The sequence below is a fragment of the Argopecten irradians genome, chromosome 11 (assembly GCF_041381155.1).
Source record: "Argopecten irradians isolate NY chromosome 11, Ai_NY, whole genome shotgun sequence".
In the NCBI taxonomy this organism is placed as follows: Eukaryota; Metazoa; Mollusca; class Bivalvia; order Pectinida; family Pectinidae; genus Argopecten; species Argopecten irradians.
Window position 1 is genome coordinate 6,760,836 of NC_091144.1, and position 27,408 is coordinate 6,788,243.

General features: G+C 38.5%; 1 protein-coding gene across 3 annotated transcripts in view; it reads right to left on the minus strand.

The window, feature by feature from the left end:
- The window catches only part of LOC138334380 (probable G-protein coupled receptor No18), a 219,130-nt gene that overhangs the window by 73,428 nt on the left and 118,294 nt on the right, over positions 1–27,408 (minus strand). For 2 of the 3 annotated variants that reach the window (XM_069283054.1, XM_069283053.1), the window contains exon 4: positions 11,001–11,155. The gene's annotated coding sequence lies outside the window, so the exon portion shown is untranslated. Of the gene's footprint in view, positions 1–4,003; positions 4,045–11,000; positions 11,156–27,408 lie in introns of those variants that run through there. The other variant, XM_069283055.1, reaches the window with a different exon arrangement.

A 27,408-nucleotide genomic window follows, 5' to 3' on the forward strand; every position in this document is an offset into this window, starting at 1 on the left:
ACTATTGTATATGTTAATATTTATTTCTAATTTACTCTAAACTATCCTGGCTGGATGGATACTGAATACTGTTTATCGAATATTGAGAATCTTTTATACTATAATAATTATCTAATTGAATAATCAAACTGTACATATTAGAACCATAAATGTTGGTTAACTCCAATTGTATAAAAAATTGCATTCAATCTCCTACCAATTTTTTTTTTCATATTCAACTGAAGACAAAATGCTCATTTGTTGTCAGACTTTCATACATATATTCCAAAGGGATGGGTCATTGTGCATAAGCACGGGGACTTTTTGGCCTAATATCTCATGGTGTGTATGTATGTTAGTCTGTCAATAAATGAGCATGATTCTTATCCCTATCCAAAAACTACAATCACTAGGAATATGAAATCCAAATAACTAAACTTGTTCTGAAACATTTTCTATAAAAAATAAAATTGGAGTTATCCCCCTTTAATTAGTAATTATTAATATTATTATCACTATACTGTAATTAATTCAATTTATTTGTATATATAAATATATGTATTAATTAATTGCAGAATGAATTCATGTTTATACTTTAAAATAAGATCTGGAGAGGACTTAAATAGGCGTAGCCTGATGTCTGATCCTATTGATGTACATAATATCAATAAAATATTGTTGAAATTGAAAAAAATTGAAATTGAAGCATGGCGTCGAGGACACCAAGCAACCCAGCCGGTCAAATTATACTGACAACGGGCGAACCAGTCGTCCCACTCCCTGTTCTTAGCGCTAAGCAGGAGCAGAAACTACCACTTTTATAGACCTTGGTGTGTCTCGGCCAGGGGACAGAACCCAGAGCCTTCCTCACAAGGGCGAGCGCTCAACTCAAGGCCAAAAGTGAGGCGGTGCCAAGACAGGCATTAGGAATTAAAAAGTCAGTTAGGAATAAGAGAAAAGATGAGATCCAAAATTTAGTCGCCTTTTACGATCATGCAATGGGGGCAGCAGGAACAATTCTAACGCCCTACCTGCATGGCAGATAGTATTTCAAAAGACCCATATAACATATTTCACAGAACCCATATAACATATTTTAAAGGACCCATATAGCATATTTCACGGAACCCATATCACATATTTCATAGGACCCATATAACATAATTTTAAAGGATCCATATACCATATTTAATAAGACCCATATAACATATTTCACAAGACATATATTTCATAGGACCCATATAACATATTTCAAAGGACCCATATAACATATTTCATACGACCCATATAACATATTTCATACGACCCATATAACATATTTCATACGACCCATATAACATATTTCATACGACCCATATAACATATTTCATACGACCCATATAACATATTTCATACGACCCATATAACATATTTCATACGACCCATATAACATATTTCATACGACCCATATAACATATTTCATAGGACCCATATAACATATTTCATAGGACCCATTTAACATATTTCATCAGACACATATTTCATAGGACCCATACATTATTATTTTTTACATATTTCACTGAACCAATATCACATATTTCATACGACCCATATAACATATTTCATACGACCCATATAATATATTTCATACGACCCATACATTATTATGTTTTACATATTTCACAGAACCCATATAACATATTTCATAGGACCCATACATATTTATGTTTTACATATTTCATAAAACCCATATAACATATTTCATAGGACCCATATGACATATTTCATACGACCCATATAACATATTTCATACGACCCATATAACATATTTCATACGACCCATATGACATATTTCATAGGACCCATATAACATATTTTATAGGACCCATACATTATTATGTCTTACATATTTCATACGACCCATATGACATATTTCATAGGACCCATATAACATATTTTATAGGACCCATACATTATTATGTCTTACATATTTCACAGAACCCATATAACATATTTCATACGACCCATATAACATATTTCATAGGACCCATATAACATATTTCATAGGACCCATATAACATATTTCATATGACACATATTTCATAGGACCCATATAACATATTTCATAGGACTCATATAACATATTTCATAGGACCCATATGACATATTTCATAGGACCCATATAACATATTTTATAGGACCCATACATTATTATGTCTTACATATTTCACAGACCCATATAACATATTTCATAGAACCCATATAACATATTTTATAGGACCCATACATTATTATGTCTTACATATTTCACAGAACTCATATAACATATTTCATAGGACCCATATAACATATTTCATAGGACTCATATAACATTTTACATAAAACCAATATAACATATTTCATAGAACCCATATAACATATTTCATATGACACATATTTCATAGGACCCATATAACATATTTCATAGGACTCATATAACATATTTCATAGGACCCATGTAACATATTTTATAGGGCCCATACATTATTATGTTTTACATATTTCACAGAACCCATATAACATATTTCATAGGACCCATATAACATATTTCATAGGACCCATATAACATATTTCATAGGACCCATATAACATATTTTATAGGACCCATACATTATTATGTTTTACATATTTCACAGAACCCATATAACATATTTCATAGGACCCATATAACATATTTCATAGGACCCATATAACATATTTCATAGGACTCATATAACATATTACATAAAACCAATATAACATATTTCATAGGACCCATATGACATATTTCATAGGACCCATATGACATATTTCATAGGACCCATATAACATATTTTATAGGACCCATACATTATTATGTTTTACATATTTCACAGAACCCATAGAACATATTTCATAGAACCCATATAACATATTTCATAAGACACATATTTCATAGGACCCATATAACATATTTCATAAGACACATATTTCATCGGACCCATATAACATATTTCATAGGAACCATATAACATATTTCATAGGACCCATATAACATATTACATAAGACCCATATAACATATCTCCTAGGACCCATATAACATATTTCATAGGACCCATATGACATATTTCAAAGGAGCCATATAACTTACTTAATAAGACATATATTTCATAGGACCAATATGACAAATTTCAAAGGACCAATATAACTTACTTTATAGGACCCATACGTTATTATGTATAACACATTTCACAGCCCTCGAGACTTATCTCATCATGTACACGTATTTCGGAATGTCCATTTTCCACCTACACGCAACAATGCATCCGAATGCACTACAAAACTCCGTGAAATATTGCATGCAATAGCCGTTATCTGGACGTGCACATGTGTAATAAAATCTCATTCACTACGGGGAAAAAAGAGAGGCGATTGTCGATTGTCACTTTAGGTTATTGTAAATGTTGAAAATAGATTTAATAACCATGATAAATAGGCGTAACATTAAGGTTCTAGGTGGTGTGTAATTCACTGAGGCCCCGGGCTCGTCCTGTATCGTTTGTTAAATCAACAAGTTAGTGTTCCATAAATAGTATGGATGCGGACAGGGCTATTACGATTGATTAAGGTAACAGCATGTAATGACTAATTTAACCACGGACAGAAAAAATACGGATCTGCCTTGCAAGACCCACAGTAGAATTAACATGTCGCTGATAAAAAAACCTATAGCACTTCCACTAAACCCATATGGATTATTAATTAAATCAGATAATTAGGAGAAAATATCGATATTTGATAATAGCAGTATGACTTTGAAGCTCTGCGATCGGTCGATAGCTACACAAGGCCTTATTGCCTTTTTACTTGTAGATACCACAAACCGCGTGTACAGCGGCATGCGGAGCGAACTCAATAAGTCAAAACATATTTATATAAAGTCTACAGCAGTGTATCTGTGGGCTGGAAATCTGAGCCGTAATGAAGGTAATCATCATATATATATCTGATACGGTTATCATCACGCCTGTATCACATCAAACTCACCATTTAACAATGACGAGTACACAACATGGCGATCCGCGTACACGTGTAGCACACCGAGAACGTGTACAGCTGTAATATACGTAAACATGTTATATGTACATATCTCATGTGTACATCATTGTATCATACAAATAAATCTTTTATATGTGCGTGCGCTAATCTCGGATAGAAACTTTGTGTGCAATAGTTTCACCAGATACAGCACATGTCAAGAACGAAATTTACGTGCACAATAAAACATTGATATTCAACATAATGTCAACATATTTGACGCATAGAAATCAAGCATACATAGACATACAACACTGAAAAATGTTAATTTGACACAAAAAATCCAAGTCTACAGATTTACATTATAAAAATATCCTAAGACGCACGTGTAATAATACATGTACTATGTACAACTGTTCATTGATATTGTAACCACGTGTACGACTGTTCATTGATATTGTAACCACGTGTATAATTGTTCATTGATATTGTAACCACGTGTACGACTGTTCATTGATATTGTACCTAAATGTACAACTGTTCATGTATATTGTACCCACGTGTGCGACTGTTCATTCATATTGTACCCACGTGTACAACTGTTCATGTATATTTTACCCACGGGTACAACTGTTTATGAATATTGTAACCACTTGTACAACTGTTTATTGATATTGTACCCACATGTATGACTGTTCATGTATATTGTACCCACGTGTACAACTGTTCATTGCTTTTGTGCCCTTGTGTACAACTGTTCATTGACATTGTAACCACGTGTACAACCGTTTATGAATATTGTAACCACGTGTACGATTGTTCATTGATATTGTATCCACGTGTACAACTGTTCATTACTATTGTAACCACTTGTACAACTGTTCATTGATTTTGTACCCACATGTATGACTGTTCATGTATATTGTACTTACGTGTACAACTGTTCATTGATATTGTACCCACGTGTACAACTGTTCATTGATATTGTACCCACGTATACAACTGTTCATGTGTATTGTAACCACGTGTACAACCATTTATGGATATTGTAACCACGTGTACGACTGTTCATTGATATTGTACCCACGTGCACAACTGTTCATGTATATTGTAATCACTTGTACAACTGTTCATTGATATTCAGTGTACCCACGTGTACAACTGTTCATGTATATTGTACCCACGTGTATTACTGTTCATTGATATTGTACCCACGTGCACAACTGTTCATGTATATTGTACCCACGTGAACAACTGTTCATTGCTATTGTACCCTTGTGTACAACTGTTCATTGACATTGTAACCACGTGTACAACCGTTTATGAATATTGTAATCACACGTGTACGATTGTTCATTGATATTGTATCCACGTGTACAACTGTTCATGTATATTATACCCACGTGTACAACTGTTCATTGATATTGTACCCACATGTATGACTGTTCATGTATATTGTACTTACGTGTACAACTGTTTATTGCTATTGTACCCACGTGTACAACTGTTCATTGGCATTGTAACCACGTGTACGACTGTTCATTGATATTGTATCCACGTGTACAACTGTTCATTGATATTGTACCCACGTGTACAACTGTTCATTGGCATTGTAACCACGTGTACGACTGTTCATTGATATTGTATCCACGTGTACAACTGTTCATTGATATTGTACCCACGTGTACAACTGTTCATTGATATTGTACCCACGTATACAACTGTTCATGTGTATTGTAACCACGTGTACAACCATTTATGGATATTGTAACCACGTGTACGACTGTTCATTGATATTGTACCCACGTGTACAACTGTTCATGTATATTGTAATCACTTGTACAACTGTTCATTGATATTCAGTGTACCCACGTGTACAACTGTTCATGTATATTGTACCCACGTGTATAACTGTTCATTGATATTGTACCCACGTGCACAACTGTTCATGTATGTTGTAACCACGTGTGCAACTGTTCATGTATATTGTAACCACATGTACAACTGTTCATGTATATTGTAACCACTTGTACAACTGTTCATTGATATTGTACCCACATGTATGATTGTTCATGTATATTGTACCCACGTGTACAACTGTTTATTGCTATTGTACCCATGTGTACAACTGTTCGTTGACATTGTAACTACGTGTACAACCGTTTATGAATATTGTAATCACATGTACGACTGTTCATTGATATTGTACCCACGTGTACAACTGTTCATTGACATTGTAACCACGTGTACAACCGTTTATGAATATTGTATCCACGTGTTACAACTTTTCATTGATATTGTATCCACATGTACAACTGTTCATTGATATTTTACCCACGTGTACAACTGTTCATTGACATTGTAACCACGTGTACAACCGTTTATGAATATTGTAATCACATGTACGACTGTTCATTGATATTGTACCCACGTGTACAACTGTTCATTGACATTGTAACCACGTGTACAACCGTTTATGAATATTGTAATCACATGTACGACTGTTCATTGATATTGTACCCACGTGTACAACTGTTCATTGATATTTTACCCACGTGTACAACTGTTCATTGACATTGTAACCACGTGTACAACCCTTTATGAATATTGTAACCACGTGTACGACTGTTCATTGATATTGTACCCACGTGCACAACTGTTCATGTATATTGTAATCACTTGTACAACTGTTCATTGATATTCAGTGTACCCACGTGTACAACTGTTCATGTATATTGTACCCACGTGTATTACTGTTCATTGATATTGTACCCACGTGCACAACTGTTCATGTATATTGTACCCACGTGAACAACTGTTCATTGCTATTGTACCCTTGTGTACAACTGTTCATTGACATTGTAACCACGTGTACAACCGTTTATGAATATTGTAACCACGTGTACGATTGTTCATTGATATTGTATCCACGTGTACAACTGTTCATTACTATTGTAACCACTTGTACAACTGTTCATTGATTTTGTACCCACATGTATGACTGTTCATGTATATTGTACTTACGTGTACAACTGTTTATTGCTATTGTACCCACGTGTACAACTGTTCATTGGCATTGTAACCACGTGTACGACTGTTCATGAATATTGTAACCACGTGTACGACTGTTCATTGATATTGTATCCACGTGTACAACCGTTTATGAATATTGTAACCACGTGTACGACTGTTCATTGATATTGTATCCACGTGTACAACTGCTCATTGATATTGTAACCACGTGTACAACTGTTCATTGATATTGTACCCACGTGTACAACTGTTCATGTGTATTGTAACCACGTGTACAACCATTTATGGATATTGTAACCACGTGTACGACTGTTCATTGATATTGTACCCACGTGCACAACTGTTCATGTATATTGTAATCACTTGTACAACTGTTCATTGATATTCAGTGTACCCACGTGTACAACTGTTCATGTATATTGTACCCACGTGAACAACTGTTCATTGCTATTGTACCCTTGTGTACAACTGTTCATTGACATTGTAACCACGTGTACAACCGTTTATGAATATTGTAACCACGTGTACGATTGTTCATTGATATTGTATCCACGTGTACAACTGTTCATGTATATTATACCCACGTGTACGACTGTTCATTGATATTGTACCCACATGTATGACTGTTCATGTATATTGTACTTACGTGTACAACTGTTTATTGCTATTGTACCCACGTGTACAACTGTTCATTGGCATTGTAACCACGTGTACAACCGTTTATGAATATTGTAACCACGTGTACGACTGTTCATTGATATTGTATCCACGTGTACAACCGTTTATGAATATTGTAACCACGTGTACGACTGTTCATTGATATTGTATCCACGTGTACAACTGTTCATTGATATTGTAACCACGTGTACAACTGTTCATTGATATTGTACCCACGTGTACAACTGTTCATGTGTATTGTAACCACGTGTACAACCATTTATGGATATTGTAACCACGTGTACGACTGTTCATTGATATTGTACCCACGTGCACAACTGTTCATGTATATTGTAATCACTTGTACAACTGTTCATTGATATTCAGTGTACCCACGTGTACAACTGTTCATGTATATTGTACCCACGTGTATTACTGTTCATTGATATTGTACCCACGTGCACAACTGTTCATGTATATTGTAACCACTTGTACGACTGTTCATGTATGTTGTAACCACGTGTGCAACTGTTCATGTATATTGTAAACCACATGTACAATTGTTCATTGATATTGTACCCACATGTATGATTGTTCATGTATATTGTACCCACGTGTACAACTGTTTATTGCTATTGTACCCATGTGTACAACTGTTCGTTGACATTGTAACTACGTGTACAACCGTTTATGAATATTGTAATCACATGTACGACTGTTCATTGATATTGTACCCACGTGTACAACTGTTCATTGACATTGTAACCACGTGTACAACCGTTTATGAATATTGTATCCACGTGTTACAACTTTTCATTGATATTGTATCCACGTGTACAACTGTTCATTGATATTTTACCCACGTGTACAACTGTTCATTGACATTGTAACCACGTGTACAACCGTTTATGAATATTGTAAATCACATATACGACTGTTCATTGATATTGTACCCACGTGTACAACTGTTCATTGACATTGTAACCACGTGTACAACCGATTATGAATATTGTAATCACATGTACGACTGTTCATTGATATTGTACCCACGTGTACAACTGTTCATTGATATTTTACCCACGTGTACAACTGTTCATTGACATTGTAACCACGTGTACAACCCTTTATGAATATTGTAACCACGTGTACGACTGTTCATTGATATTGTACCCACGTGCACAACTGTTCATGTATATTGTAATCACTTGTACAACTGTTCATTGATATTCAGTGTACCCACGTGTACAACTGTTCATGTATATTGTACCCACGTGTATTACTGTTCATTGATATTGTACCCACGTGTATGACTGTTCATGTATATTGTACCCACGTGTACAACTGTTCATTGCTTTGTACCCTTGTGTACAACTGTTCATTGACATTGTAACCACGTGTACAACCGTTTATGAATATTGTAACCACGTGTACGATTGTTCATTGATATTGTATCCACGTGTACAACTGTTCATTATATTGTAACCACGTGTACGACTGTTCATTGATTTTGTACCCACATGTATGACTGTTCATGTATATTGTACTTACGTGTACAACTGTTTATTGCTATTGTACCCACGTGTACAACTGTTCATTGGCATTGTAACCACGTGTACAACGTTTATGAATATTGTAACCACGTGTACGACTGTTCATTGATATTGTATCCACGTGTACAACCGTTTATGATATTGTAACCACGTGTACGACTGTTCATTGATATTGTATCCACGTGTACAACTGTTCATTGATATTGTAACCACGTGTACAACTGTTCATTGATATTGTACCCACGTGTACAACTGTTCATGTGTATTGTAACCACGTGTACAACCATTTATGTAGATATTGTGTAACTGTTCATGATATTGTAATCACTTGTACAACTGTTCATTGATATTCAGTGTACCCACGTGTACAACTGTTCATGTATATTGTACCCACGTGTATAACTGTTCATTGATATTGTACCCACGTGCACAACTGTTCATGTATATTGTAACCACTTGTACAACTGTTCATTGATATTGTACCCACATGTACGACTGTTCATGTATGTTGTAACCACGTGTGCAACTGTTCATGTATATTGTAACCACTGTGTACAACTGTTCATGTATATTGTAACCACTTGTACAACTGTTCATTGATATTGTACCCACATGTATGATTGTTCATGTATATTGTACCCACGTGTACAACTGTTTATTGCTATTGTACCCATGTGTACAACTGTTCGTTGACATTGTAACTACGTGTACAACCGTTTATGAATATTGTAATCACATGTACGACTGTTCATTGATATTGTACCCACGTGTACAACTGTTCATTGACATTGTAACCACGTGTACAACCGTTTATGAATATTGTATCCACGTGTTACAACTTTTCATTGATATTGTATCCACGTGTACAACTGTTCATTGATATTTTACCCACGTGTACAACTGTTCATTGACATTGTAACCACGTGTACAACCGTTTATGAATTTTGTAATCACATGTACGACTGTTCATTGATATTGTACATGTCCACACGTGTACAACTGTTCATTGACATTGTAACCACGTGTACAACCGATTATGAATATTGTAATCACATGTACGACTGTTCATTGATATTGTACCCACGTGTACAACTGTTCATTGACATTGTAACCACGTGTACAACCGTTTATGAATATTATAATCACATGTACGACTGTTCATTGATATTGTACCCACGTGTACAACTGTTCATTGACATTGTTACCACGTGTACAACCGTTTATGGATATTGTAACCACATGTTCGACTGTTCATATATATTGTATCCACGTGTCCATTTGTTCATGTATATTGTTTCCACGTGTACAACTGTTGCTGGATATTGTAACCACGTGTACAACTGTTCATGGAGGAAACCACATGTACGACTGTTCATTGATATTGTACCCACATTTACAACTGTATGTTAATGTTGTAATTACATACAAAAATTGGAAGTGTTATAAGTATAACAAATAAACACGTACATGTGTTATTAAGATTAAAATATATGTGTACAATGTAACTTGTTCGTTATTATTGTAAATACTCTATACAAATATTCGATAATTCTATGTGTGAAACTTCCGATTATTTTGTAAAAACTGTGACATCTGAAAATAATGTGCACAACTGAACGTTAATTTTGTATATAGTGGAACATGAAGGCTACACGAGAAACTCTAGAGCAAGACTAATGGAATGTACCCTCTTTGGCAAGAAACATGTCTTGAATATTCCCTAATGCCTCGTCTCTCTTGTTTAAATGAAATAAGTAAATACTTACGTGTTGCGGTAAAATCCCATGAAATCACACACTATAAACATATAGTTTGTTGTTAAGGTAAGAAAGCCATCATTTCACGACAGTGGGGAGGTACGGAGTGTCTTCTGCTCACAGCCAATCTGATACTGCTGAGGTATTGATTGGGTTCCGTGGCCCTGTAAAATACATATAATATTTCATTTATTCCAAGGTCCGGTCCCCTTCTCACACCGACTTAATATAAGACATTAAGGTATATGATAGGTCAGCCTCGTCCGTGCTATCAGAAACTCAACCCACTGTTAATGCTATTTACTGGCGGACGACACTCACAATTCCCGTCAATAATCAAACTGACCAGCGGCCGTAAACTCTAGCGGTCAATGGTTTTGGCTGACCATTTCTAAACTTGCTGTTATTGAGTATCTGTACAAACCAGAACGTTTCCTTGTTATTGTGTTGCCATTATTTAGGGCTCTAAAGTGTTAGGTTATTAACAAGGCTTGTCCTTTTAACAACATATGTTATCAGCATTAACCGGACTCTCCATCTTCTCCCTAATTGTCTCCCATCACTATCATATCACTGTTTGTCATTTCCGCGGTATGACGTCACACCTTGTGTTGGTTCTCGACAAGTTTTTGTGTCGTCTACTCACCTTCAGGCGTCAACTGTTTGTAGACCTGTATTGACACGTCACCCCTCTACCACGTCGTACGCACTAAATGACGCCATGATAATGAGGGGCACCAGCTATTCAATGTCCACGTTACATACGTTAGTTCTCACAAAGATTTTTGCTTTGGTTTGGAATTATTAGAAATTCGTTTTGGAAGATATTGGTATGTTGGTGTTTTGGGAGATATTGGTGTTTTGGGAGACGTTGGTATGTTTTGGAAGACTGTGGTATGTTTTAAGAGACGTCGGTATGTTTTGGGAGACGTTTGTACCATGGTGTTTTGGGAGACTTTGGTATGTTAGTGATTATGGAGACGGTGATATGTTTTAAGAGACGTTGGTATGTTTTGGGAGATGGTGGTATTATGGTGTTTTGGGAGACGTTGGTATGTTGTTTTGGGAGACGTTGGTGTTTTTTTGTAATTTGGAATCGTTGGTGTGTTGGTATTCTGGGAGACGGTGATATGATACTGTTTTGAGAGACGGTGGTATATTGGTGTTTTGGGAGATATTGGTGTTTTGGGAGACGTTGGTATGTTGGAAGCTTGTGAGACGTTGGCATGATTGTATTTTGGGAGACGGTGGTGTTTTGGGAGACGTTGGTGTGTTAGTGATTATAGAGACGGTGGTTTATTTTAAGAGACTTTGGTATGTTTTGGGAGACGGTAGATTATTAATGTTTAAGGGAGACGGTGGTATAATGTTTTGGGAGCATTGGTGTGTTAGTGATTTGGGAGACGGTAGTAAGTTTTCAGCGACGATGGTATGTTTTGGAAGACGTTGGTATGGAGGTGTTTTGAGAACCTGGTATGTTTTGAGAAACTGTGGTATGTGTAGGAGACTTTGATATATTATGGGAGACTGTGGTATGTTTTGGGAGACCGCTGTATTATTTGGGAGACTGTGGTATGGTTTGGGAGACTATGGTATGTTTGGAGAGACTGTGGTATGTTTTGAGAGACTGTGGTATGTTTGGTGAGACTGTGGTATGTTTTGATAGGCCGTGGTATGTTTTGGGAGACTGTGGTATGTTTTGGGAGACTGTGGTATGTTTTGGGAGACTGTGGTATGTTTAGGGAGACTGTGGTATGTTTTGGAAGACTTTGGTATGTTTTGGGAGACTGTGGTATGTTTTCGGAGACTTTGGTATGTTTTGGGAGACTTGTATGGTTTTTGGAGACTGTGGTATGTTTTGAAAGACTGTAGTATGTTTTGGGAGACTGTGACATGTTTTGGGAGACCGTGGTTTGGTTTGGGAGACAGTGGGATGTTTTGAGAGACTGTGGTATGTTTTGGGAGACTTTTCTGTTTTTTGGAGACGTTGGCATGCTAGTGTTTTGGGAGACTGCGATATGTTTTGGGAGACTGTGGTATGTTTTGGAAGACTTTGGTATGTTTTGGGAGACTGTGGTATGTTTTCGGAGACTTTGGTATGTTTTGGGAGACTTGTATGGTTTTTGGAGACTGTGGTATGTTTTGAAAGACTGTAGTATGTTTTGGGAGACTGTGACATGTTTTGGGAGACCGTGGTATGGTTTGGGAGACAGTGGGATGTTTTGAGAGACTGTGGTATGTTTTGGGAGACTTTTCTGTTTTTTGGAGACGTTGGCATGCTAGTGTTTTGGGAGACTGCGATATGGTGGTGTATTGATAAGTATGCTATATATTGTCCGTACACCTAACATTATACATTGCCCTTTCACATCATATATGATTAACAGGTAACCTACTGGCCAGGTGAGTATTACCGGAAACGGAACTGGTCTAGACACATCTAATCACCGTCTCAAAATCATCCGGACCGGAATAGAGACATGTTATATAGAATTGGTCCTTACTTTTGTAATCACTTTTACGGAACAATGTTACTTTACAATATATATTGTCTATATACGTTTATATATGCACGTGCGCGGGTATTGATTTATGCACGTGCTTTCACATTGATTGATGTTGGACAGCCTGACAGCAGAGGTTCAGTGATGACAGATTTTACATATTTCCTCCCTTCACGTTATATAGGTATTGGGCTCGTGACATGCACGCGTACGTTTACATAAACCAGAGATCTAGAGCGTGGATGAAGATCAATAAAGTTTTCTTTTCTGGAGTCATATCTTACAGTTTGTAATCGTTACTAGATACCGGAGTAAACACTTATTCCTTCATTTGTTGATGTTTATATCTGGGTCGGTAAAGTATTTTGTATTATCAACGAGTATAGATAAAACATTGTTTGTCAGTATATTGAAAAATGAACCCAAGATTTTATTATTTTTATTTTGTTTTCCATTTTATACCATCTTTCTTCAATCGTTAAGTTTTTTTTAATATATATATATATAGAATCTATTGAGTGTGTGAGTACTATCGCGACACATCCGAACATTTACACATAAAATACAGTGGCGTAGGAAGATGAAACGTGATGGGTGATGGGGGGGGGGGGGGGGGGGCAAAGGTCCTCAATATTTCGTAACACCCCCCCCCCCTCGCGCGCCACAGGAGATATTTGATTTTTTCATATATCATTACATATAATCCTTGTACAAACAGTTCTATATAGAAAATGGCGTCGCTAACAGAAAATTAATGAATACGCAAATTCGCGTGGGGTTTTGGGGGTCCGCGAAAAATTGTACGATTTTGAATGGGATAGATGAGATTTACAATGCATTTTGTTGAATTTGCGAGCGCTGAAGGCGCAATTTTTTGTTGTTTGGTGGTCCGTGGCTCTCCCCCGAGAAAAAATATTACAATTTTGAATGGCTGAGTTTAGTTTTATAATGTATTTTGAAGATTTTAAAACGTTCTTAACACGGTAAATTTTTGATTTAAAGTTACCTGCATTTAGAAATGATAATTGCGAGTGTCGTCATACCATTATGCAACTGAACATACCGGATTCACATTCATCGGCAAATTGTTGTGTAACTCAAAATAATAATGAATTGATTGTCTTGCTAAGACATATAAACAAATTAATCTTTTAAGAAGCATTTCTTGAAATAGTATAATCCCTTGATGGACATTTTTAGTCTAGTTCGTGTGTATTGAATTTTCATTATTAGCAAACGCACCGCGCAGCGCAAAATTTTCTAAAATGAAGTACAAAAATGAACAGGAGGACCCTTTTTTCATTCAAATGTGCATTTTTAGAACATTTCAATGGACGAAAATGGGGGTGGGGGGGCAAAAGGATATGTGTGCCCCCCGTTCTGGGGAATGGGGGTGGGGGTGGGGGGGGCAATTGCCCCCCTGCCCCCGCTTCCTACGCTCCTGGAATACATTATGTATATTAATTTACAACGTGATGAGAGGGCATTTTCTCTAATAACACCCGCATATCGATACGAATCCGCGGAATAGTCTATGTATTCTTCCGCCGATAATCTACACAGGAAGCATCATAAACGACAGGAAGTGGGCCTGGCGCTGTTGGAGACGGGATGCTCCTCAATGCAAGCTTCCACACCAACAATACGGCAAACCCTGTATTCAGGAACAATGCTCGCGTGGCTCGCGCCGATCACGTGATGTGCCGGACACTAGAAGGTGATTAAGTACGTGAAGTCTATGACAATGAACGGGATCAGATTTAATTATTTTCCAGCTATGCAGCATAATATTTGATAGGCATATGTAGTAAATTATTGCTCAGGCTTAAACAATTCAAATCCGAGAGTACAAGAGGATTTTCCGTTTATTGAGCGAGTTTGTTTGGATATGTTAGAGGGTTGAGTGTTGTTGTGGAAGCTTGTACCTTGTATGGTAAACCCTTGTCTATTGAAGCTCCAAGTGTTCAGACACCAATATCCGGTACGATAGGTAGCGCCTAATTGGACCGGTCTGGGTATTACATTGTACACCAAGGCGGCCATACACTTGCAGGCTATTGTTATTGGGAATAAATACATTTCTGTTTGGGGGTTTCTTTTATTGTCATTTGTTTTTAAATACTTTACAAATTAATGAAATACATGTATAAATCTAAAAAGCCTTACCGTAAATGCAAGCATTGCCGACAAAGTAGTATTACGTGCGCAGCTGTGCACTCTGTGACATTACTGATTCCATGTTACATTATAGTACATATTGAAATCTAAACCCGACCAGACTCGAACTTGTATCCTCTTGTCACAGGGCTAACACCCTTATAACGTGTAAAAAATCAATATCCAAATAGTCGAAGCTAGCTAGACCACATTAGATACATATACACATATATACCAACTTTGGGTATACACTGTGCAAATCTGTTGGTCCCAAATAATAACGTTCATCCAAAGATCATATCCCAACTCCTCTCATACATTGATGGAAATCCGAGCTAGCATACGTTTATAATTGCTTGTTTCACAGCAGAGCAGGGACTCGATACCAGAGAGGAGTTTAGAAGCCCGTTAGCACGAAACTGGAAGGTTCCCTTACTATTGGGTATATTAGCGAAGTTAGTGCTACTGGAGTTCGCCGACTCGTTTTACTTGTCTCTTTGCTTGTTTAAACTATATATCTTGGTTAAACCGATGTTAGATCCTTAATCACCAGTTGTGGAGGTAGTTCCGAATGGCTTTATCAAAAGGACATCTTTCATACCTTAATGACGTCTTAGTCTGTCATCAAAATCACTTCAACTATCGGATTCCCCGTCTGTTGTTAAAACTAGGGACTGTGAATTTAGAACTTTGGATGATGTCATCTTTCATTATTTGAACATGAAGCAATGTCTTTTTATATTTTTATTCGTGATTTGAAACTACAACAGCGGGTACAACATACATTATTTAGTACTTGGTAGTCCAAAACAACTTGATGCCCCGTCATCTTAGATTCTGACATCATTGCCTGTGTGTGGTAGGTACATTACACTAGTGACGTATGGTCGGTTTGTGGGTTGGGCTAAAGTCCTATTAACAGCTCTGTCAATATAAGGAGGGATTCCCTTGTGGGAGGCTGCAGAGTAAAATGACACTATAGGTCAAGCAATTGTGTCATAGTGATGATAAAGTGTTAGGATGGCTTTGAAGGTCAATGTGTAATATACATTTGTATCTACCTATGATGGCCTGTTAAAGGAACATATTTTATGCTTACACTTTACACGTGCAATACTGGCTGGTCTAGGACAGTACACTCATGTTGCCTGAAGCTGTATTGCATGACTTCCCATGCAATAAAAGCCTCATGACGTCACAGCGTTAACAAAATTACTATTTTCTGAGTAAATTTTTGACATTTTTTCCAGAAACTATGCTGGATTTACTTTAAAAGATAGAAACAACAGGAACTGAGTTAAAAATATCACTCAATTTTCATATATTGAGAATTGACCTGCAGTCCCGCTTTATATCTAATTGATTTCAAAATGGCCGGAAATCATTGTAATAAAATAGCAACAAAACGTCGAGGCATGAGAGAAAAATACCCTTTCAAACGTTGATATGAAGGAGACGGATAATCTACCCTCGACAAGCCTCTAGTTGTTCAACATTTTGTAACCCTCGGGTAGAATATCCCTATTCTTCATATCCAAATATGAAAGAGTCTTTTATTATTGCCTCATGGTGTAATGACGTTATGTAAAAGTAACGTCACAAAAGATCCACGTTCTGTTTTGTACCACTTCAATATGGTGTCTTAGGGTGCGGGAACTATATTTCATCAATGTTTCTGATCAAGGGTTTGCCATGCCATATTATAAATCTAAGTACCTGCGATTTACTTCTGACGTCTGTCAGGGGCAAATAACTCTAGTGATATGTCGGTGGGATAATCGCCATTACACAATTGGACCGGGAACTGACCTGGAACGCCAAGATAATTAATTACGCTATATTGAATACCGACAAGACGAAATTCGATTCACATTTTGTTCCGTATGAGCATTTTCTAGCTGGTTATCCCAACATAAAAAACACACCAACAAAAAATCTAAATAAATTGCAGAAATAGCCGGCACTTCAAAGACTTACTCGCAAATCAGGTTCATGGATGATTTATCAAATTAGCTTATCGATAATTCAGAAAATACATGGATCGGATGGAATAAACAGGAGATTCAGCATAGTCAACTTATTGGGCTGTTTTTTAGAATATGTTTACCCGGCAAACGCTACGGATCATATAGAATATACATCAGGATGTTCAATATGGTTGGCTTATAATATAAATATTGCGAAACTAAATATGGTTAGCTGACTACACCATTCGGTAACACTGATGGTATGCATTATTTGTATTGGTTATCTATGATGTACCGCTGATGACAGTTAAACTTGTGGTTCAGTCTCTAGTGGGGACTGTTGAATTCACTATCTCTCGGACTTGGAGTGAGACCAATCTATACAATTTCTTGGACTCCGGCGTGGAGACAATTATGTAAGTGACCCAATCTTAGACGTTGGTTAAGGTGTACTAGACCCCAGTCCGCAGACTAACTGTGCCCTGCCCTGGGGACTGATTTGTAAAATATTCTAACTCGGGCGTGGGAAATTGAATACAAGTTCCTGTCCCCCGTACTGGCTCCGTTGTCACGGCTGATTTGTACATGGTGTGGAGGCTTTGAAACGGGCGCAGTACCCTCGCAATGAAGGCGATATTTCGGTGTTCTTACCAGCACATTGACACTATCACCCGTACAGAGTATCGCGTGCAGTAAAATTAATTGATGGGCAATATCTCTTACATAGCATCAGGTGGATCAAAAGAACTAATTGTATCGCTGATATCAATTTGAGTCGCTGATTGGAGCAGATGAGGGACGAAGCCAATAAAACAATCTATGAGATATCATAGCTCACAATACACTCAAACGGTTAGGACGATAATGTCTGTTGTCTTTACTCAGATTGGCCTGACGTCAAATCTAGGACACAAAAAGGTGATTGGACGTGGTGTCAGTGGGTCACAGGAAGGTCATATAATCTGTCAGAAAGGTCATTAGGAGGGACAGGGTACAGCAGTAGAAAACTATAGGCAGCATTTAGTAAGAATTTATGTCATATAACCTGTCTAAAGCTTACCTGGAAGGCTCGGGTGACTGAATGGACCACTATGAGAGTCGGGGTTGGGCCAAGTTAGTGTCAGGGAACTGGGATGGCGACCGACAGGTTTACTATGAGGGTCGGGGTGGGTCTAGTTAGTGTCAGATGACTGACAGGTTTACTATGATTTGTTTGTTTGATTAATTAACGTCCTATTAACAGCTATGGTCATGTAAGGACCAGTTTGCTATGAAGGTCGGGGTTGGGCCTAGTAAGTGTCAGGGCACTGGGCTGATGACTGACAGGTCCACTATTGAGGGTCGGGGTTGGGCCTAGTCAGTGTCAGGGCACTGGGATGATGACTGACAGGTTCACTATGAAGGTCGGGGTTGGGCCTAGTAAGTGTCAGGGCACTGGGCTGATGACTGACAGGTCCACTATTGAGGGTCGGGGTTGGGTCTAGTCAGTGTCAGGGCACTGGGCTGATGACTGACAGGTTCACTATGATGGTCGGGGTTCGGTCTAGTTAGTGTCAGGGCACTGGGATAATGACTGACAGGTCCACTATTGAGGGTCGGGGTTGGGCCTAGTTAGTGTCAAGGCACTGGGCTGATGACTGACAGGTTCAATATGATGGTCGAGGGTGGGTCTAGTTAGTGTCAGGGCACTGGGATGATGACTGACAGGTCCACTATTGAGGATCGGGGTTGGGTCTAGTTAGTGTCAGGGCACTAGGATGATGACTGAAATGTCAACTATTGAGGGTCGGGGTTGGGTCGAGTTAGTGTCAAAGCACTAGGATGATGACTGACAGGTCTAGTATTGAGGGTCGGGGTTGGGTCTAGTTAGTGTCAAAGCACTAGGATGATGACTGACAGGTCCACTATTGAGGGTCGGGGTTGGGTCTAGTTAGTGTCAGGGCACTGGGATGATGACTGACAGGTCCACTATTGAGGGTCGGGGTTGGGTCTAGTTAGTGTCAGGGCACTGGGATGATGACTAACAGGTTTACTATGATGGTCGGGGTTGGGCCTAGTTAGTGTCAAGGCACTGGGATGATGACTGACAGGTTCAATATGATGGTCGAGGTTGGGTCTAGTTAGTGTCAGGGCACTGGGATAATGACTGACAGGTCCACTATTGAGGGTCGGGGTTGGGCCTAGTTAGTGTCAGGGCACTGGGATGATGACTGACAGGTTCACTATGATGGTCGGGGTTGGGTCTAGTTAGTGTCAGGGCACTGGGATGATGACTGACAGGTTCAATATGATGGTCGGGGTTGGGTCTAGTTAGTGTCAGGGCACTGGGATGATGACTGACAGGTCTAGTATTGAGGGTCGGGGTTGGGCCTAGTTAGTGTCAAGGCACTGGGCTGATGACTGACAGGTTCAATATGATGGTCGGGGTTGGGTCTAGTTAGTGTCAGGGCACTGGGATAATGACTGACAGGTCTAGTATTGAGGGTCGGGGTTGGGTCTAGTTAGTGTCAGGGCACTGGGATGATGACTGACAGGTCCACTATTGAGGGTCGGGGTTGGGTCTAGTTAGTGTCAGGGCACTGGGATGATGACTGACAGGTCCAGTATTGAGGGTCGGGGTTGGGTCTAGTTAGTGTCAGGGCACTGGGATGATGACTGACAGGTCCACTATTGAGGGTCGGGGTTGGGTCTAGTTAGTGTCAGGGCACTGGGATGATGACTGACAGGTCCACTATTGAGGGTCGGGGTTGGGTCTAGTTAGTGTCAGGGCACTGGGATGATGACTGACAGGTCCACTATTGAGGGTCGGGGTTGGGTCTAGTTAGTGTCAGGGCACTGGATTATGACTGACAGGTTCATTATTGAGGGTTGGGGTTGGGTCTAGTTAGTGTCAGGGCACTGGGATGATGACTGACAGGTTCATTATTGAGGGTCGGGGTTGGGCCTAGTTAGTGTCAGGGCACTGGGATGATGACTGACAGGTCCACTATTGAGGGTCGGGGTTGGGTCTAGTTAGTGTCAGGGCACTGGGATGATGACTGACAGGTTTACTATGAGGGTCGGGGTTGGGCCTAGTTAGTGTCAGGGCACTGGGATGATGACTGACAGGTCCACTATTGAGGGTCGGGGTTGGGCCTAGTTAGTGTCAAGGCACTGGGCTGATGACTGACAGGTCCACTATTGAGGGTCGGGGTTGGGTCTAGTTAGTGTCAGGGCACTGGATTATGACTGACAGGTTCATTATTGAGGGTTGGGGTTGGGCCTAGTTTGTGTCAGGGCACTGGGTTATGACTGACAGGTTTACTGTGAGGGTCGGGTTGGGTCTAGTTAGTGGTTGCTTTAGGGCACATGTTATATTTCATGAATCCATCATGATAAAGAATAACCAATCGTTGTGTGATGTTGCTTTAATTCACAAATAGAAGAATAACTACGAGTAAACTTGTTCTTTCTATCCTACATTAAAGGGACAATTCACTCAGGCTAATTCTTTTACATAACCAAAAAGTAAAATATGGCATAAATGTATTGTTCTATATTTCTTATGAAACATACAACATAAAATATTGACAAATTCCACGTCATTGATTAATATTTTAATTGATACCGTTGTAATTACAAATCGTTGATCAATACGATTAAGCGGGTACAATATGTACGCTGTACCCATATACTAGCCATAGTCACGCACGTTAAACAAATGAACTACATTACCACTGAGGAGGTGATAAATGATTTTTTTGGCAAGACAATTCAACTAATAAAGTAAACACACTGCTGTCAGAGCGATTTGAGCAGTTCTAGACAAAAGTTTCATTACTTTACGAGCAAGGGACAGGGTTCGGCATACAAGATGTTCGACCACAATGTGTAATGGCGGACAGCGAGCGGGGTTTGAACATCTCACACGCATTTCACCACCATGGGCTTTTCTGGCATATCAGAGCAAAACCGACTGATCTAATTTCTATTAGAACTGGGTTTTCCGATATATGTACACATTTTAATGTAAATACGAGTAAACTTGTTCGTTCTATCCTACATTAAATTGTGCAAGAATCGATGGACTGGACCGGATATGAAAACTTAGTCAATTATGTCACGTGATGCCGCTACAGGAAGCAACCGCTCGGGAGTACTATTCCTAATAAGGAAAGAAAAAAGAACTAAATTAGATAAAATAGATCAATATTCCGGTAAATATGGAAAAGATTTTCGATTGTTTATCATCTTGATTCAATAAACTGCGTCTAAATTCAAATAACAAAGACGGCCATTAACGTCTGAGGCACTGTCAGGGCACGAGGTGTGTTCGATACCTGCACAAAACCATACAGCTTAGGTATATTATTTAATGAAAGGTAACGGTTTCCGTTCGACCAATCAAAGAAACTAAGACTTATTTTTACCATAGTGGTCCTGTTCGTTTCGGCATTTTCAAGTCTCATTTGCCCCAGGGAAATACATATAGCTTCTTACCGATTTTGTAATTGAAATTCTAGACTTCATTGAGAAGATGGTTTTCTGTTTTGCCACGATCTACTATATATGTTGTATCACACGATGTATGTATACCGTTTCAGGGGAAACACCTCATTGATCTAATTGTACGACCATGAAATCAGGTGGAAATAGAAGAAATCCTATGAAAACACATATCGTTATTCTAATAGTTGACCTCTAATTTGATTAGAATAAGATGTTTCTGCAATAGTTGATATATAAATGTATGTATAAGCAATTTTGTACAGTGCATCCCAGACAGGAAATATCATCTCTAGCAGAAAAAACACGTTGTATATATAATACGGGTTAACTTATGGTAAAGATTTTACAGTGCAATCTGTCTGTAAATACCACCGAATGGGACAAAGAAAAAAGCCAAGTGTGTGTGTTGAAATTGCCCATTTGGGTCCCAGTGGTGTTATCATGAATTTGTCGTGTTATTATGAATTGCTAAAGCAGGTGTTATCATGAATTGGTCGTGTTATTATGAATTGGTCGCTAAAGCAGGTTTATCTGTACGGGAAAAAGTTACTGAAGGTTAGTGCATGTGGCGAATTCTTAGACGGCACTTACAATGTAAATGTCAACATGTGATGACAAAAACGATAAGAAATCGGAGCCGTCAGGTAAGAGTGAAGGTGTTTAATTGTTTTCTGCCGCTTCACGCAGAAATACTGTGAACATAATGAGAACAATTACTAGGACATTTCCATTCCACGCCTTTAACATCATAACCATCGCAGGCAGTTAGACAGGTGACCTAATTAACAGAAAATGTTAAATGATCGTCGTTGAAAAACAATAAGACTCGTGCTTATATTGGTTTGCTATGAGGTGTAACAGTTCTGGGTCGGGTCGATCGCTGACGATCAATTGGTTAAACATCTAGCTGGTGACCGTGAATGTCCAGCTCCAATTTGGTGCATGTGACCAAATTAAAGGGAGGGAATACTAATAGTTTTGGTAAATTTTGTAACTCAATTGGTAGATCGTCTGGCTAGTGTTGGAGAGTATCCACTGTGTTTCCAATCCGGTCTGGTCGTGCATTTCCCCAGCTTTTGTTAAAGTATTTGGTGCGTGTGACCAAATCTTATTTCAAGCTGAGGTTGTGCATGTACACTTACCAGAATGGATACCTAAGTTGTGGAATGAGTCTTTGGGGCGAATTCTATAAACGAGAGGGGAAAGCGTAACGATTCTGGATTGGGTTAATCGCCCACGCCCAATGCAAGTAGCTAGTGTTCAGAAGGTTCCGGGATCGAACCCCGGTCTTGCCGTGCATTTCCCCGCCCCTATCACAGGGAATGCATGTCTTTGTTTCTATAAGTGTGGATTCGTGATCAATAAGTTAATCGACGGACCAGAAACTGTCGATGATTTACAAGTATTATCTCATGAAAAAACACTAGTCAATTACATCTAATTCGGCTGGGTATACAGAGTTCTGTACTGTCTGGAGCTACTCCATGACATCTATAGTCCGTATATAAATTAATTATTTACTATGACATGTAAAGTTTATAATAAATGCATGTAATTTTATTATACACAATGTATTTTATCAGACAATGTGGTATACCAATTACTGCACGGGTTTAACTGGGTCATCAGTTCTTCATTTGTTTCTCATGTCTTGTTATAAGTTAGTATCTAGATTTCGTATCCAAATGAATTTCTCGTGATTATAATTTAGTGTGCTGTCATATTACTTATAAATGTCCCTTTTTCGTGTCCAGCTTCACAATTGCTTTCTGGTACCCTATTTATTTTGCGGTTTCCTATCCAGAGACATTAACTGTGTGTATCCGTCACACTGTATGCTGGGTAATAACGGCAGCTAGATCTACAATAGATCCAGAGCTTTCCTTGACGTTAATACACTGAGACAAACCTTCAGTCCCCGAGGCGCGAATCACACGCTCAAACATCACCATTCCGCATCCGCACGTAGCCAGAGGGCGCTGTGGAGGTTATTACATCAGAGTAAGCTCCCCTACGTCTCAGCTCAAATCAACTTCCGCGCTATAAGGAAGGGAAACTAATATTGATCAATCGACGGTTAGGGAATGAAATAAGACCAGATGTATATTTGATAAGATGTACAATGAATTGTTTTCTGTTGCTGTGCAATCGCTTGTTCAGATAAATCAGACTTTACGGGAAACTTTCGAGGGAGGTCTGGTTAGCTTTAGAATAAAACGGGGTTGAGATGGATATTTATATTATCTCGCTAAATGACGCGGCAAAGGAGAAAGTATTTAGACTAGACACACTTTTCGTCTGTTTTGAGATGCATAAACGACGTGGGTAAAGTAAGTTAAACTGTGACAACATATCTCGACGTCATTTTGTTACGTCAGAATCATCGTAAGGTGGGACTATATAGCTAATCGATGGTAATCGTATTATTCCTCTACATTGTTTTGCTTTACAAACCAACATCACGTTACGCGACAAAAAGATGAAGGAATATCTCCCTTCGTTACGCAGCATATTTTAAGATTGATATTTTCTCTTGAATTACGAGAAAAAGGGTTAGATTTTCAAATGAATATTCATATTATCTCCTTTGAGTACGTGACTTAGGTTGCAGTGATGTTTTGTAATACATACTACATGTACTATTCATGTAGCATACATTCCTACATGGCATTGGGGAGTTCAAATAATCGAGTCACATATCTATAAATATGCGACATAGTGATGAGAGCTTGTTGATGGATATTGTCTTATTGAATGTGATACAGGGACCCGGGTTAAGGATGGAGTCTCATTTTTTCCCGTTTTCTTACGTAGTATAGGGCTATAGGCCTGGAGATAGATATTCAAATTCTGTATTGATTTATATGTATATTTGTGATGCTCCGTCCGCAGGCCGATCTATGAGGCACCATCCTCAGTGATACGGGTTGAGGACAAGTGAATTCGGTCACAATGCTAATCAGTCCGTCATCGTATCCATATACATTGGAAGATTGGAGTCAAAATCTTACATGTTTAACAGCAAACTATCGGGATCATACATAAAAATCGGAAACTTCTCGTATAAAAAGCAAATTATCAGAAACTTCATGTATAAAAAGCTAAATGTCCGGAGCATACATGAAAATCGGAAACCTCGCGGAAACCTCTTGTATAAAAAGCAAACTTTTTGTTAAAAAGCAAATTATCTGAAACTTCGCGTAATTCAACCAAAATGTCGGAATCATTTATGTATACACAAGAAAATATGGGAAACTCCACTTATAGATTAAAACAGCAAAATGGTAGAAATTTACAAAAACACAAGCATAAATTGTTAATTAATGTCAGAAACAAATACATTGTTATATGTATCCGCAACAACACGATCTAAAATGTCCATGAACAGTAAAACACCATCATATTGACAAAGTCGTTACCAGTACAACAATTAGAGATTACTCGAGATGTGATAGACTAAGGGACACAATTACGAGCACATCATACGTGTAATAGTATGGTGGAAGGGCATTGGAGGATTTCTCGTCATGATGTGATTAGCTACAGGAAAACACATAGCCCCGGGAGCTTGGCTGTAATTACCGTTTAGTTTTCCTGGGAACAGTTTCCAGAATAATCGTCCCAAGAAACACGTCATCGTCACTCCCCAATGTTGGCAATAATCGTCCTTAAAAACGTGTCATCGTCACTCCCAATGTGGCAATAATCGTCCGGTAAAAAACGTGTCGTCGTCACTCCCAATGTTGGCAATAATCGTCGTCCTTAACACGTGCCATCACTCCCAATGTTGACAATAATCGTCCTTAAAACGTGTCATCGTCACTCCCAATGTTGGCAATAATCGTCCTTAAAACGTGCCGTCACTCCCAATGTTGACAATAATCGTCCTTAAAACCTGTCATCACTCCCAATGTTGGCAAAATCATCCTTAAAACGTGTCATCGTCACTCCCAATGTTGGCAATAATCGTCCTTAAAACCTGTCATCACTCCCAATGTTGGCAAAATCATCCTTAAACATGTGTCATCGTCACTCCCAATGTTGGCAATAATCGTCCTTTAAACGTGCAATCACTACCAACAATGTGTTGGCAATAATCGTCCTTAAACGTGCCATCTGTGTTGACAATAATCGTCTTAAAAACGTGTCATCGTCACTTCCCAACGTTGGCAATCATCGTTCTTAAACATGTGTCATCGTCACTCCCAACTGTTGGCAATCATCGTTCTTAAACATGTGTCATCGTCACTCCCAACGTTGGCAATCATCGTTCTTAAACATGTGTCATCGTCACTCCCAACGTTGGCAATACATCGTCTCTTAAACATGTGTCATCGTCACTCCCAACGTTGGCAATCATCGTTCTTAAACATGTGTCATCGTCACTCCCAACGTTGGCAATCATCGTTTTAAACATGTGTCATCGTCACTCCCAATTTTACGCATACATGGGAGGCCGTCCTTACATGACCATAGCTGTTAATAGGACGTTAATTAATCAAACAAACAAAAGTATAAAAAGCAAATTATCAGAAAACTTCATGTATAAAAAGCTAAATGTCCGGAGCATACATGAAAATCGGAAACTTTTTGTATAAAAAGCAAATTATCCGAAACTTCGCGTAATTAAACCAAAATGTGGGAATCATTTATGTATACACAAGAAAATATGGGAAACTCCATTTATAGATTAAAACAGCAAAATGGTAGAAATTTACAAAAACACAAGCATAAATTGTTAATTAAAGACAGAAACAAATACATTGTTATATGTATCCGCAACAAGCACGATCTAAAATGTCCATGAACAGTAAAACATCATCATATTGACAAAGTCGTTACCAGTACAACAATTAGAGATTACTCGAGATGTGATAGACTAAGGGACACAATTACGAACACATCATACGTGTAATAGTATGGTGGAAGGGCATTGGAGGATTTCTCGTCATGATGTGATTAGCTACAGGAAAACACATAGCCCCGGGAGCTTGGCTGTAATTACCGTTTAGTTTTCCTGGGAACAGTTTCCAGAATAATCGTCCCAAGAAACACGTCATCGTCACTCCCGATGTTGGCAATAATCGTCCTTAAAACGTGTCGTCGTCACTCCCAAAGTTGGCAATAATCGTCCGTAAAACGTGCCATCACTCCCAATGTTGACAATAATCGTCCTTAAAACGTGTCATCGTCACTCCTAATGTTGGCAATAATCGTCCTTAAAACGTGTCATCACTCCCAATGTTGGCAATATGATCCTTTAACATGTGTCATCGTCACTCCCAATGTTGGCAATCATCG